General features: G+C 39.7%; 1 pseudogene; it reads right to left on the bottom strand.

Moving 5' to 3' along the window:
- Positions 1 to 3046: 3046 nt before the first annotated feature.
- On the bottom strand, positions 3047 to 13413 carry LOC107974554 (aconitate hydratase, mitochondrial-like; annotated as a pseudogene).
- Between the last annotated feature and the right edge of the window lie 1079 nt (positions 13414 to 14492).

Here is a 14492-nt window from a genome sequence, read left to right as displayed (position 1 = left end):
TGAACTCATTGACATAGAGAGTTGAAGGATAGTTACCAGAGGCTAGGAAGGGTAGTGGGAGGACTGGGGGAGGTGGGAATTGTTAATAGGTACGCCCAAAAAATAGTTAGAAAGAATGGATAACACCTACTATTTGATAGGACAATAGGGTGACTATAGTCAATAATAACTTAGTTGCATATTTTAAAATAACTTAAAGAGTGTATTTGGATTGTTTGTTACTCAAAGGATAAATGCTTGAGGAGACAGATACCTCATTCTCCATGATGTTATTTCACATTGCATGCCTATACAAAAGACTCATATACCCCATAAATATTTATACCTACTATGTACCCACAAAAATTAAAAATAAAAATAACTTCTGAAGTAGAAGTTATTGCCTTATTTTTCAGCTGAAGATATTATTATACTATAAAGCCATGGAGGGTGAGGATTGTATTTTACCTGCCATTTTATCCAGTTTTCAGCACAGAGCCTGGCAAATAGTTAAATCCTAAGAAATATTTATTTGGTAAGTGAACAAATAATATGTTAAGTAGCTTGTCTAAGGTCACAGAACCAGTTATTCGCAGAGCTGGGATTGCATTACCTTGTGATACTCAAGGAAAAGTAACCTTCTATTGATTGTCCCAGGCAACACTACAACACTTTGGTAAATACAACGATTGCAGACAAATTTCTTTTTGGTGTGTCCAGAAGAAATAAACAGGGGCTTTATATTCTTTTTCCTATACATTATGTAATTTATAGGCTATTGAACAGAATGATAGTTGCATACGTATTTTTATTTCAATGACAGTTTGGTGTGACTTTTTAATTCAGCAAATGTTATATCTTCGTGAAAGATGCAGGCTCTAAGGGGGAAAAAGCTCCAAGTTTAGAAATATGAGGAAGAACTTACTCATCACAAAGATTTCTGGCACAAAACAGACCTAATGGTTTTTCTACTCTATGGCCCATGCCGCTTGTGTGTGTGAGAAGCTATAGTCTGTCCCTCATGAGTGGCTCTTCTTTGCACATCATCCACCACTCAGAGTGTTGCTATTAATCAAAACAAAAAGGACTAACTCTTAAATGATGGAATTTTGGGAGCTTGTGGTAGATAACAAGAGTGATAGATATCCCAAGTGGAAGCAGAAGTCAGATAACAAGAGGGAAGAAGAGTTATGCCACAGAGTGGATATGCAGAAGAACAAGCATATTTCCCAAATCCATCATAACTAGCACATTTTTGTAACTGGAAACAAATGCGCTTCCAATATGAACATGTTTCAGTTCACAGGGTAGTACGTATATGAAGCGAGCTGTGAGATCTGATATTTGTTGCATAATGAGCTTATACTCCCTGCCTGATGCCCTGAAAGTTTTAAACATTCCGGCAGAATTCATGATTTCTTGACTTGGTAATTTTTTCTCTCATATCCAAATGGGATTCCCTCCATCTCCAAAGTTGTTGAATGGAACTGTAAGTGAGAATTTAAACCTGTGATCCCAAAGCTTAGTATGGAATACTCTGTTTGGATTGGTTTACTCTTTTTGCTCAACATGAGAACAGTGTACAAGTTACTGATTGGATAGCATGATGATCCAGATTGTCTAGAGCAAGAAAGGCTGGATCAGAGAGAAAAAAAACATCCTTTCTGCTGTCCAGGTTGGTCACCAGGCCCTCCCCTATCGGTGTGTTTCAGATCCTCTATTTTTCTTCTCTGGACAGTGTTTTTCTACCTTATGCTTCTGTTTACTTATTTGCTTCTTTTGCTTTGTGATGAGAATCAAAATTGTCTGTGCAGCTGGCTGTCTTCATCAATATAACTTTACTATTAAATGCAATTCTTTCCCAGGAAGATAAAAATTTCAAATAATATTATTGCTTGTTCCAGTAACTTCCCCAAAGATCCATGAACTCTTCTATAGAATGCATCCTAAACCTTGTTCTCTTAAAATTCTCACCTAGCTGTCTGCAACAATCCTAAATTATTTTATCATAACCCTGCTCTCATCCTAATTAAACTCCTCTCCATCATCAAAAGAACCTACCTTAAACCAGACTTTGAAATGTCAATCAGTATCCTGACCGTTAATAAGGCTTTGTTGATGTTCTTTCTTAGTAGGTAAACAATACACTCAGCTTTGTCTTATCCACAGGCTGTTGTAGTGATATTTTGGACAGCAAGCATTTGACTTTGACAATTGTGTACAGCATTCACATTGTCTTTCTGCTTTGGTATCATTTACTCTCTGCCAAATTCTGTATTTCAAACCCCCAATTCCCAAAGTATAAGAGTTTGATAAGTTTTGGTTAACTGCTGTCATACCTGTTGGACAAAGCTGAAGTATATGGCCTCTTTCTGGACTAATGGTCAGCTCAGAGATTCATTGCCTTTGGGTCTGGTCTCTCTGCTAGACCAAAACATAGGTGGGTGGTAGAGATATGCAGTAAAACACATGGCCATAGAAGTTAAAGGAATTGACTATGTCACTTTCTTAAGTAAGAATCTATGGACAGGAACTCTTAGAAGGGGGCTAAGGGCACAGCAGGCATTCTGAGAGTAAACGCTGGTGAAGTTATACAGGTGGAGAGCATTATCTAGGAGCTGAGAACAAGGATGTGGTACTGACTTCATGGTTTAAAGGTTGGGCCCTCTTTTTTTGGTCACTGATTTTGGATTCTTGTTTTCCTTTCAAGAACAAAAGGTTCTCTAGAATCCTTCAGCCACCAATCAAATGATCAGGCAGGAGAAAAACTTTAGATGGGAGTCTTGTCATCAAAAATAAATGCAGTTGCATGGAGCTGCCTAAGATCTGAACCAAACTAAAAATAGGAAGGCAGAGGCTAAAAAGCTATTTTAAGAAACCCCCTCAACCACAGCCAACCCGTGGGCTAAGGGGGGAGCAGGAAGCATGTCTGGTCACACCATCTTGGAATAAGAAGCCATGGCTGGCTGGATCGGATCCTCTGATAGCACATGTGGACCTGAACTTGAACATGATGCCAGCACTGCGTAGGGAGTGGGTGGTGGGGGGTGGGTGGGAGGCACCGCCCTCATTCCTGCAGCTCCTTCATTCTGTTGAGGGCGCTGCCGGCACGGAACCACTCAATCTGCGTCTCCTTGAAGGTGTGGTTCAGGAGGATGGTCTCTTGGGTCCCGTTGGGGTGCTTGATGATGCACTTCAGGGGCTTGCCAGGGGAGACGTTCTTCAGGCCCTGAATGGTCAGCTTGTCCACAGGGTGAATCTTATTGTAATGGGCTGGGTCAGCGAAGGTCAGGGTCAGCAGGCCCTGCAGGCCCTAGTCTCGTGGATTCTGGCAAAGTTCTTGGTGATGATGGCCCGGCCCCTGAGGTGGTGATGCTCCAGCGCTGTGTGCTCCCCGTGTGAGTCCTCGCGGTAGTTCTCATCCCTAATCACCACCCACCTGATGCCATGTTTCTTGTAGTAGCGGGCAGTGTCAGGGATGGGGCCAAACTCCTGGGTGAGGGCATTGTGCACGGAGTTGGCCTTGCTGTTTTCAATGTTCATGGCACCAATGAGCAAGTTGTTGGAGATGTACTCCAAGTGCCCGTGGAACTTGAGCCAGAGGCCAGCAGACGAGATGTGGTCAGTGGGACACTTCCCTTTGACTTTGATGAGGATCTGCAGGTCCTCCAGGTCCTTGCCATCCCACTTGTCAAAAGGCTCCACGAGCTGCAGGTGCTGGCTGGTGGAGCTCACATCCACATGCTGCCTGCTGCTGTCCTTTGGGGGGTGCTGGTAGGTGTCCTGCCCTGGGTCAAACTGCGCTTGGGGAAGCTCATATTGCATCTGGAGCCTCAAGCTTGAACTTCTTGCCATCCTTGCCCATAAGGCAGTCGGTCTCTGGGTTGAACTTAGGGTTCTTGCAATGGCCAGGGCTGTGACAATCTCTGGGGAGATGATGAAGGCATGGTCTTGGGGTTTGTGTCATTGCGGCCCGTGAAGTTCCTGTTGTAGGAGGTGACAATTGTGTTCTTCTCCCCCTTCTTAATGTTTTTCCTGTCCCACTGGCCAATGCAGGGGCCCCCTTTTATCTGTTGGTAAACAGCAATGGATATACCCAGCAAAGAACAGAGGGTATAAAATATTTTAGACTCTCCAGCATTTTGTTTCAGAAGCTCATGGTATCTACCAAGCTCGTGCCAAGGATTGTTGTGAAGATTTAATAAACAAATATATAGCAGGGGTTTTTTTTAAGCCTGTAAAGTCTAAAATGGATCCAATATCATCAATTTGTTTATTCATTCATTCATTCATTCATTCATTCAAGAAACAATCATCTAAAGTTTTCTGTATGTTAGAAATTGTAGTAGGCTCCAGGAATACAAACACAAATGCACCCATTCAAAAAGCTCATGGTCTAGTGGAAGAAACAGATAGAAGAGATCATCGAAAACTGAATATATGACTCAATAAAGGAATGTATGAAGTTTTATAAGAACATAGATAAATGATATATATTAAAAATATGTATAGTTTACATATATTTTACTAACTTCTATATTGTCCTGTGAAATATATATTATTTTCCCTCTTTCACATTTAAATAACTGAAGTTAAGGAGGACCAAATAATGCAGGCCATAAGTGATAGATCTGGTACTCAAAGCTAAATATTCTAATTCAAAATCTAGTCCTTTCCCCCCAGTCTATCAAGCTGCTTAATTAACTCAGCTGTTATTATGCTCAATGGATAGGAAATTTATAAAACAAGACAAATAAGTGTAAGTGGCTAATTTTAATTTTAAAATTAATAAAATTAAATAAAAAAATTGAAGTTGTCATTTTTCTCAGTTTATACAACTCGTAAAAAGTAAAGTAAGAAATATAGCAACTGCTATAGGCAATAGTGAATAGAAGTAAGTAGTCTCATTTACTAAAGGTGAGAATGTAAATCAGTATAACCTTTCTGGAAGGCAAATAGTTATGGCAGAGACTGCACTTTGTGTTAATCAAAACATTTCCTCATCCTGGGAATAAAAGAAGACTGTCTTTCCCAGATTCCCTAGCAGTTCAGTTGGAAATTATGTGACTCTAGTCAATAAATACAGGCAAAAGTAACATATGCCATTTATAGACCTAAGTCCAAAGATCACTCAGAGTGACACTTCAGCTCTGTCTTCTCTTCCATGGCAATTTAGGAACCACATGTTTGAAGCAACCCAGATCCCAAAATCATCACATGGAGAAGAGCCACCAAAGAGAGCCACCTGGCCCACATTGGACAGTGACTAGAGCAAGAAATAAACCTTTGATGTGTTAAGCACTGAGCATAGGGAATTGAATTGTTACCACAACAGAACATATCAACTAATGAAAATAACAAAATATTTTATCCCCATTTTACAGATGAGGCTACTGAGGCACAGAGGGATAAGTAACTTGCCCATGGTCACAAAGCAAACAAATAGCTGAGCTTTGATACTGGCATAAAAATAGGCATGTAGACCAATAGAACCAAATAGATGACCTAGAAATAAAGACAAATACTGATCTTCTACAAAGCATACAATAACATAAAGTGGGGAAAGGACACCCTATTTAATAAATGGTGCTGGGAAAACTGGCAAGCCACATGTAGAAGAATGAAACTGGATCCCAATCTTTCACCTCATGCAAAAATCAACTTGAGAAAGATCAAAGACTTAGTTAAATCTAAGACTTGAAACCATAAAAATTCTAGAAGATAACATCAGAAAAGCTCTCTGGACATTGGCTTAGGCAAAGAATTAATGACTAAGACCCCAAAAGCAAATGCAACAAAAACAACAACAACAAAACAGGACCTAATTAAACTAAGAAGCTCTGTACAGCAAAAGAAATAATCAGCAGAGTAAACAGACAACCAACACAGTGGAGAAAATATCTGCAAACTATGCATCTGACAAAGGACTAGTATCCACACTCTATGAGAAACTCAAACAAATCAGCATAAAAAAATATCCCATCTAAAAGTGGGCAAATGACATGAATAGACAGTTCTCAAAAGAAGATATACAAATAGCCAACAAACCTGAAAAAATGCTCAATAACACTAATCATCAGGGAAATGCAAATTAAAACCACAATGAAATACCACCTTACTCCTGCAAGAATGGCCATAAAAAGTCAAAAAACAATAGATACTGTCATGGATGTGGTAAAAAGGGCACACTTTTTACACTGTTGCTAGGAATGTAAATCAGTACAACCACTATGGAAAACAGTATGGAGAGTCCTTAAAGAACTAAAAGTAGATCTACCATTTGAACCAGCAATCTCACTACTGGGTGTCTACCTAAAGGAAAAGAGTCATTATAAGAAAAATACACATGCGCATGCATGTTTATAGCAACACATTTCACAATTGCAAAGATATGGAACCAACCTAAGTGCCCTTTGACCAATGAGTGGCTAAAGAAAATGTGGTATATATACACCATAGAATACTACTCAGCAATAAAAAGGAATAAAAGAATGTCTTTTGCAGCAACTTGGATGGGGCTAGAGGCCATTATTTTAAGTGAAATAACTCAGGAAAGGAAAACCAAATATCATATGTTCTCCCTTAGAAGTGGGAGCTAAACTATGAGGATACAAAGGCATAAGAGTGATATACTGGACTTTGGGGACTTGGGGGAAGTTTGGGAGGGGGATGAGGGATAAAATATTACATATCGGGTGCAGTGTACACTGCTCAGATTACAGGTGCACTAAATCTCAGGAATCACCACTAAAGTACATATCCATGTAACCAAAAACCACCTGTACCCCAAAAACTATTGAAATAAAAAATATATTCATTTTAAAATGTATTTCTTGGTCAAACCTTTTGTCTTATACAATAAAAAATAAAAATAAAAAATTGCTGAGCTAAAATAAGAAACCTACTCCAGATCACACAGCTAATAAATGGCAAGCCCATGCCATTGACTCTAGAATCTACATCTCACATCTTAACTATCACATATGCTGCCTTTGCATATGCCTCTGCTTGTATTTGGTGATTAGCACCAGGCTAATCGCAGTATCTTGGGGATGGAGAGGGAGAGTTCCTCTTTAATATTTTCTATATTATGTTCATTTAAAAAATAAATATTTTTATAATCTTAAAAGATTTTTTTAAAAAACAAAAAAAAGCACAAAGAACATAGATTCTTAGAGTAAGCAATTTAAAAAAATTATAGAATCTACCTCTATGCAGATTTTTAAAGTAAGATGGTTTACCATCCCCTGCAATGTGACCCTGGAAATGAACTGGACAACAAGTTAATCTTAGGTTTCCATGAATCACTTGGGTTTCATTGGACTTTCTCTTTCTTTGACTCATATTTAAACCAGAGACAGTAGGAGTCTATAAAAATTATTGAACATTGAAACACTAACATCTGAACTTTTTTAAAGTTTCAGGTTGAAATGGCTTCTGTTAAGATCTCACTTAACTGTGGTTGATAGAAAATGGCAATATTCAATCAAAGTTGTATATAAATTAGGAAAAGAATTAGAAGCCAGGGTAGCTTGACACAGATATAAATTCTCACTGAGCTTACCCAAACTCTCATCTGCTCCAAGGCTTACCCAAACTCTCATCTGCTTACCCAAACTCTCATCTTTGAGCTTACCCAAACTCTCATCTGCTTCAAGCTGTATAGAAGTTTCTTTCAGAGTTATTTCAGTTCATTTCAATGAAAAAATTATCAAATATAATAAAACATTTTTGGAAAGACAGGAGGGATTTGGGACATTACAACTGGTATTAAAAGAACTAATGAGCTTTGCTACTGATAAAGTATTTCTTGCATTCTTTTTTGGTTCAAAGAGTGATACCCAATTATTAATTCTTAAGCACATAAATCTTTTCCATTTTTGTTTTTCCTGCTTGGTGCCTGAATTTTCTTGGCTACTACTGAAATATGTTGAATAGGCTGATTCTACTTTTTATCTGCATATTCTATGGATCTAGTGGCTCTGAATCCAAGCCACTATAATAATGATGCAAACAAAATATTTCTGATGAACATATAACCAGATATTGCTGACAAATAGAAAAAAAGAACAGGCTGATGGGGGCCAGACTGTGCATATGGTCGGCATTCCTGCCAAACTGCATGTATGCACAGCCACACAAAGACAAAATCCTTTGGTAAACACTCACAGTTGAGGAATAGGATACAACATTTTAATATATTAACCATTTGAAAAAATTCCCGTTCCTTTTAATCTCTTGTGTACTCTCACCATTCAAACTAGACTAGAGGTATCAATTTCCTCTGGAAGGAATGTTACAGCAGAGAAAACAAATAAGAAACCACTTCTCAAGTTTGAGGTTCAAAATGGGCTCTTGAGCCTCTTTACTATTTGGCGGAAGAAGATTTGACTGCAAAAGCCTGAATTTTGAATATGAAAATCTAAGATTCTAGAGGACTCGAGGCATAAGTTTTTCCATTAATGTACGAGATTATGTGTAATGCAGGTGGATATCAGTGCATGATTTTCCTGTTGGAGAGGAGCTATGGATCCTATAGATTGAGAGCTGGAAGGGGCTATGGTTTAAATGTGTTCCCTACCCTATGTTCATTGCAGCATTATTCATAATAGCCGAAATATGGAAACAACCCAAATGTCCATCGACAGATGAATGGATACAGAAAGTGTGATATAAACATACAATGGAATATTATTCAGCCTTAAAAAATACAAGGAAATCCTGCCATTTTTGATAACATATGTGAACCTAGAGGACATTATGCTAAGTGAAATAAGCCAGTCTCAGAAGGACAAATACTATATGAATCCAGTTATATGAAGTATCTAAAATGGTCAAACCCATACAAGCAGAGATTAGAACGGTGATTGCTATGGGATGGGGGGAAGGGGAAATGGGAAATTATTTTTCAATGGGTATGAAGTTTCTATTATGCAAGATGAGAAAGTACTAGATATCTGCTGTACAACATAGTACCTAGGTTTAACAAAATGGTATTGTATACTTTTAAATGTAAGAGGATAATCTCACGTTGTGTTCTTACCAAACAAACAATAACGACAACCCCCCCAAACCCCACAAAAGAACATAAAGACATTTTTGAAGGTTATGGATATGTTTAGTGCCTTGGTTGTGGTGATGGTTTCATGGGTGTAGTCACATTTCCAAACTCAGCAAGAGGTACACATGAAATGTGTGCAATTTTTGGTACATCAGTTATACCTCAATAAAGCTAAAAAAAATTTCAAAAGAAAGGGTGAGAGAGCAAGGGAAGGAACCCTCTACAGGAGCCACCAAAGACCAGGAAGTGTGGTAGCCCTACAGGAATTCCCATATCCGGGGTTGAGGGAGAGAAGAGTGTAACTTTCATCGAGTGTCTATTACATGCCAGACATAGTATTGGATTCTTTTTTATTGGTCTGCTCACACTTTCCTCCTTTTCTAAAATACAATTTTTTAGCCTGGTTTTAATTGTGGTACAGTATATAACATAAGATTTGCCATTTTAAACAGTTTAAGTGTATAATTCAGTGGCATTAATGAAGGTTGCAGTGATATTCAACCATCACCACCATCTACTTCCAAAACTTTTCATCACTCCAAACAGAAACTTTGTATCCATTAAAAAATGCTTTGTCCTTGTCGTTAATTTTATTTCATTTCAAACTCTGAGAGAAATGACCATGAAGCAGGTTTTGTTTTCATTGTTTAGCTTTCTCATTTGATCCCCTGGAAACTGCAGAAATGTTGGGAGTTTGGGCCCTGAAAACTCCAGGGAGATGATGTTCAGTCCCTTATGCTGCTGCATGTATTTACTTAGTATTAGGATGTGATTCACGGTAAACACATGTAGGTATTAATTATTTTAAACTTGTGGTCCCTGGACTTATCCAGGGGGTCTATGAACTCCCTGCAATTGTAATCAGAATTTTGGTTGCAGATGCATTTGCTTGGGAAATGATTATGTAGCTTTTTCCTCCTCAACCTTAGAAGGATATATAATCCCCAAAATGATTACAATCCCCATTTTTGAAGATAGAGGCTGGGGAGTAGGCACTGAACCCTCAAAACTTCGTGATGGAGTCACAGAGTTTAAGTACTTTTACTGTCTCTGTGTGATCCCTCTGTGGTTAATTTGGTTTAAGGAAGCTTGGAAGAAATTCTGTTCCCAGTCTCCTCTCTCCATCTTCCACTCTCCAGACCCCATCTCACCTTACCAACTTCTATCTATAGTCTGCATCTTGAAGCCTAGAGAGATGGGAGAACTGGAGGAAATGCCTGGATAGTACAATTGGAATAAAAAGAACAAGTACATGAAGCAGGACAGGAAGGGGAGAATAATTTTGCTTCTTTCCTCTGCCTGCATAGAGAGGAACCCCTGTGTTCTTTTGACCTTATCTCTGCCATTTTGCACTCATTATGGCTAGGTTTCAAATTCTCTCTGCTTAGAGGCCTCCCCCAAATCATTAAAAAGTTCCCTGGTGTCCCCAGCCCTGCCTGAATCCAGTCCTGGCCCAACTAGATCCCACTCACCCAACCTACTAGTCAGCTCTGCTCCACACCCCTGTGTCCAGGGTTGACTGTCACTCTGTCCTCTCAAACACATCAACCACCTCGCTCTGAGTCTCCCTGTGCCCAGCCTGTCCCCTCACACCTGTCCTTTCTCTGGGGGATGCTGCACAGTTCATACTCCACAGTCAGGACCCTTGAGCTCTTCTACCCTCAGGTGCCCAGCCCAGCCCCCTTCCAGATGAGCCCAGGGAGTGTTTGCCTAAGGCATGGTGGGGAAGCTGCGGCATCTGCTTGGGGGAACTTATCTGGCCTCTATGGCCTCTAGGAATGGGATTATCATGAATGTGCAAAGAGGATTAAACTGCATTTAGGGAAAACATAAACAGTGGTACATTATAAAGATGCAGAGCTCTAAAACAGAAAAACTAGATCTGGTTCTGTAAAGGTAATATTAATTACAAGAATTTGTGAGAACTTATGGCTAATTACCACATGCACTAACATTTATGAACTTATGGCTAATTACCACATGCATATACACTTATGTATATGTACACAACTAATTTTATTGTAAGTTTTGTTGGGTTGCAACATTACACAAATAACAATAATTTATTGTTTGCTGAGCTTCTACATGCCAGCTACCATCTTAATCACTTTATAGAAATTATTTTATGTAGTTTCATACTCTGTTTCCAGTATTTATTTGCTCATTAAGCATGGTTATTATCTAATTCATTTTAAGAGAAGAAAACTACGTTTTGTAAAATATTGGTTGTATCTTAAAAGCTCTGAAAGTCCTGAATACAGACTGTTAATATACATTTGGATAATTATCAGAACTTTTGCTGTCAAAGTCCTATCTGTTGTACCTACAAAAATAAATTTTTATGGAAATGTCTTCAAATTCCTCTTAGCTACTAGGAGAAAAGAATGAAAGGAAAAGCTTAATGAGAGCTAATTCATAAGCCTTCTCTCCTTTCTGCTTTCTTCCCTGATCTGTTCCTTTTTCCTCCGGTCCCTACTATTTTTTCCCCTCCCCTCCCTAACCCTTAAATTTTCTTCCCTCCCTTCCCCCGCTTCTCCCCCTACTTTTCGCCTCATCTTTTCTACCTCTTTCCTTACTCCCTTCTTGACATATTATTGTCAGGTGCAGTGTGCAGACGTTTGGGAAGGGGACCAGGAATAAATGCAAGCAGGGAAAAGTTTCATGCTTCCTCACATTATTCTGGAAAAAGACAGAAGTTACCAATTTTAAATTTTAAGATATCCTAGAGGAGCGCCAGTTTTTTTCTGTGAGCATCCAGCAGTGGTGCTCTGGAAATTTAAGATTGAATTCAGTTGAAGCTCACTGGTTCTATTAACAAAAAGATTCATACCAAAGGTCTCAGTGACATGTTATTTCTTTCCTGGGTCAGGAATTGTCTTTGCTGTGTGTGTGTGATGACTGGAACATTAGGCAGATTCTCTAGAAGGTCTATAATCCAAGAGATTGCATCTCAGAATGCAATTTTTGTTCACTGACCTTTATGAAAAAGAATAAAGACACTGAAAATTGATGATATAAAAGTTGGAAATCCATGGATGTGAGCACTGTCCTAATGGCACATTTAAAGCTTTAGGGAGCTTTCAAAAATTTGAAAATGTGAATAAAGTCTATATTCAAAAGATAAGACAGATTAGAGAATAATATGTTAGATCTTTTATGGACCATTTATGTTGATTTGATCATCAGTTTCTTTGGTGAAGAGTAATAATGAGCAGGCTGGGTTGGAGGCTTGTGCCTGTAATTCTAGCACTTTGGGAGGCTGAAGTGGGTGGATTGCTTGAGCCCAGGAGTTCAAGACCAGCCTGACCAACATGGCGAAACCCTGTCTCCACTAAAAACACAAAAATTAGCCAGGCACGGTGGCACATGCCTGTAATCCCAGCTACTAGGGAAACTGAGGCACAAGAATTGCTTAAACCTGGGAGGTGAGGTTGCAGTGAGCCGAGATTGTGCCACTGCACTCCAGTCTGGGTGACAGACCAAGACCCGGTCTTTAAAAAAACAAAAAACAATAATGAGCAAACCTTCCTTGTCCTATCTTATGAGATAGAATCCTAGTTTTAGGAATAACTGTCTAGGAGCTTCAATTCTGCAGCTTTTCCTCCACATCTAACCATTTGAAGGGATGTGAGCCATAGAGGGAAATGCTCCGGAGAAGAAAGCTGAATTCTAGTTTACACTTGGTCACAGATCTTCTATGTGGTCATAAGTCAATCATCTGCCATGAGTCTCAGTCTTCCTGTCTATAAAATGGGATACTTGGATCATATGCTGCTCCAGAATACTATGTTTCAAGGTGGTGATCAATCAAAATGCTTTGTAACTGCATGTAACTTTGTTCTCACTTTTGTAAACTGTAGGCAAATCTTTGTCTGGCAGTTTTGTTCCAAAAGAAATGCTGGCTTTTCCATAAATGTTGTTTTGGTCACTTGTTTGGGGGCCAATCCACTGCTGGCCCTTTATGTTTATGTCAAATGGAAGGCTAAGGCCACATTAAACCTAACTGGTTGAAAGAGAGCAAGTTCAAAGCTATATCCCAAAGTAATCAGATTATCTTTGCAATATCCTACAAAAGCCACTTGGATAAATAAAATTTGATTTTAAGAATATTGATTGGGTTCTTTTGCATAGCCTTTGATTTTCACATTTTTCTCTCATAACGTGTTATGGATTTCATATTGCTGGAAATAAGCCCTCACTAATTCCTTTCTTTGTGCTTCTTCTGTATATCTTGAATTTCTCCACGTCGCTCCACCTCCACTCCTTCCTTCCTAGCCACAGCATCCGGCATCCCTCACCTGAACAGCAGCCTCTTGACTGGTTTCTCTGTTTCCAAGCTGCAGCCTCTGATCCAGGCTCCATACAGCAGCCATATTGTGTTGCTCACTTCATTCCCATCATTTGAAGGCTTCCCACTGCATTTGAATAAATCCCAACCATCCCAGACCATGGCTATGGTGAACACGGTGAGCAGTCTGGCTTCTGGGAATGCTGTTGGTAGATGTCTTCAACAGTCAGCCCCTGCAGGCTGGCCTCAGACACAGGGAGCCACTTCCTTCTTCCCGGGGAGCCCTACATCCAGGGTCCACTCATCGTGGGAGTATAAAGGCTTGGCCAACTCTGGGCAACTCTGGATAGCCATTCTAGCTGCAGAGCTTCACATGGGATCGGCTGTGGCTATCATCTGGGTCTGCCACTCAGTTCATGTCTTGCTCTGCCCCATCTTTCTCTGCCAAGACCAGCTCGGTCGTGGAGACCCGAACCCAGCAGTGCTAGAGGAATTAAGACAAACATACAGAAACAGAGTGCAAAGTGGGATCAGGGGGCTAACAGCCTTCAGAGCTGAGAGCCACAAACAGAGTTTGACCCACATATTTATTGACAGAAAGCCAGTGATAAGCATTATTTCTATAGATTATAGATTCACTAAAAGCATTCCTTACAGTAAACAAAGCATTCTTAGTGAAGAGCAGAGAAACAGCCTCTGGCTGATTATCTGCAGCAAAAGCATGTTGTTAAGGCACAGGCTGCTCCTGCTATTGTCTGTGGTTTGAGCAGTTTTCCACTCTGGGCGGGCCAGGTTTTCCTTGCCCTGCTCCAGTAAACCAACAACTTCTAGAAGTGTGCGTGATAGCCGTCATGAGCATGTCACATTGCTACAGAAATCCTGTTTATGGCCAGTTTCTTTAAGGCCTGTTTATGACAGGCTTAGGTCCTGTTCCCCCCATTTCTCACTTCCTTCCCCTCTTCCACAGGGGCTGATACAAAGGGAACTATTTAATAAATGATGACAATGGCATCATAATACGCTGTATCATCTGGTCCTTGCCTATACTTCTGGCTCCATCCTGTGTCACTGCTGCCCCTGGCACATGGGTCTGCAGTTTATTTGCAGTTCCTGGATCCTATTAGGCTCATTCCGACCTCAGGGTCTATGCAACTGATGTTTCCT

Source organism: Pan troglodytes, chromosome 4, assembly GCF_028858775.2.
Source record: "Pan troglodytes isolate AG18354 chromosome 4, NHGRI_mPanTro3-v2.0_pri, whole genome shotgun sequence".
Classification (NCBI taxonomy): domain Eukaryota; kingdom Metazoa; phylum Chordata; class Mammalia; order Primates; family Hominidae; genus Pan; species Pan troglodytes.
The sequence above is the reverse complement of the archived record's forward strand: the minus strand, read 5'-3'. Positions and strand labels throughout refer to the sequence as shown.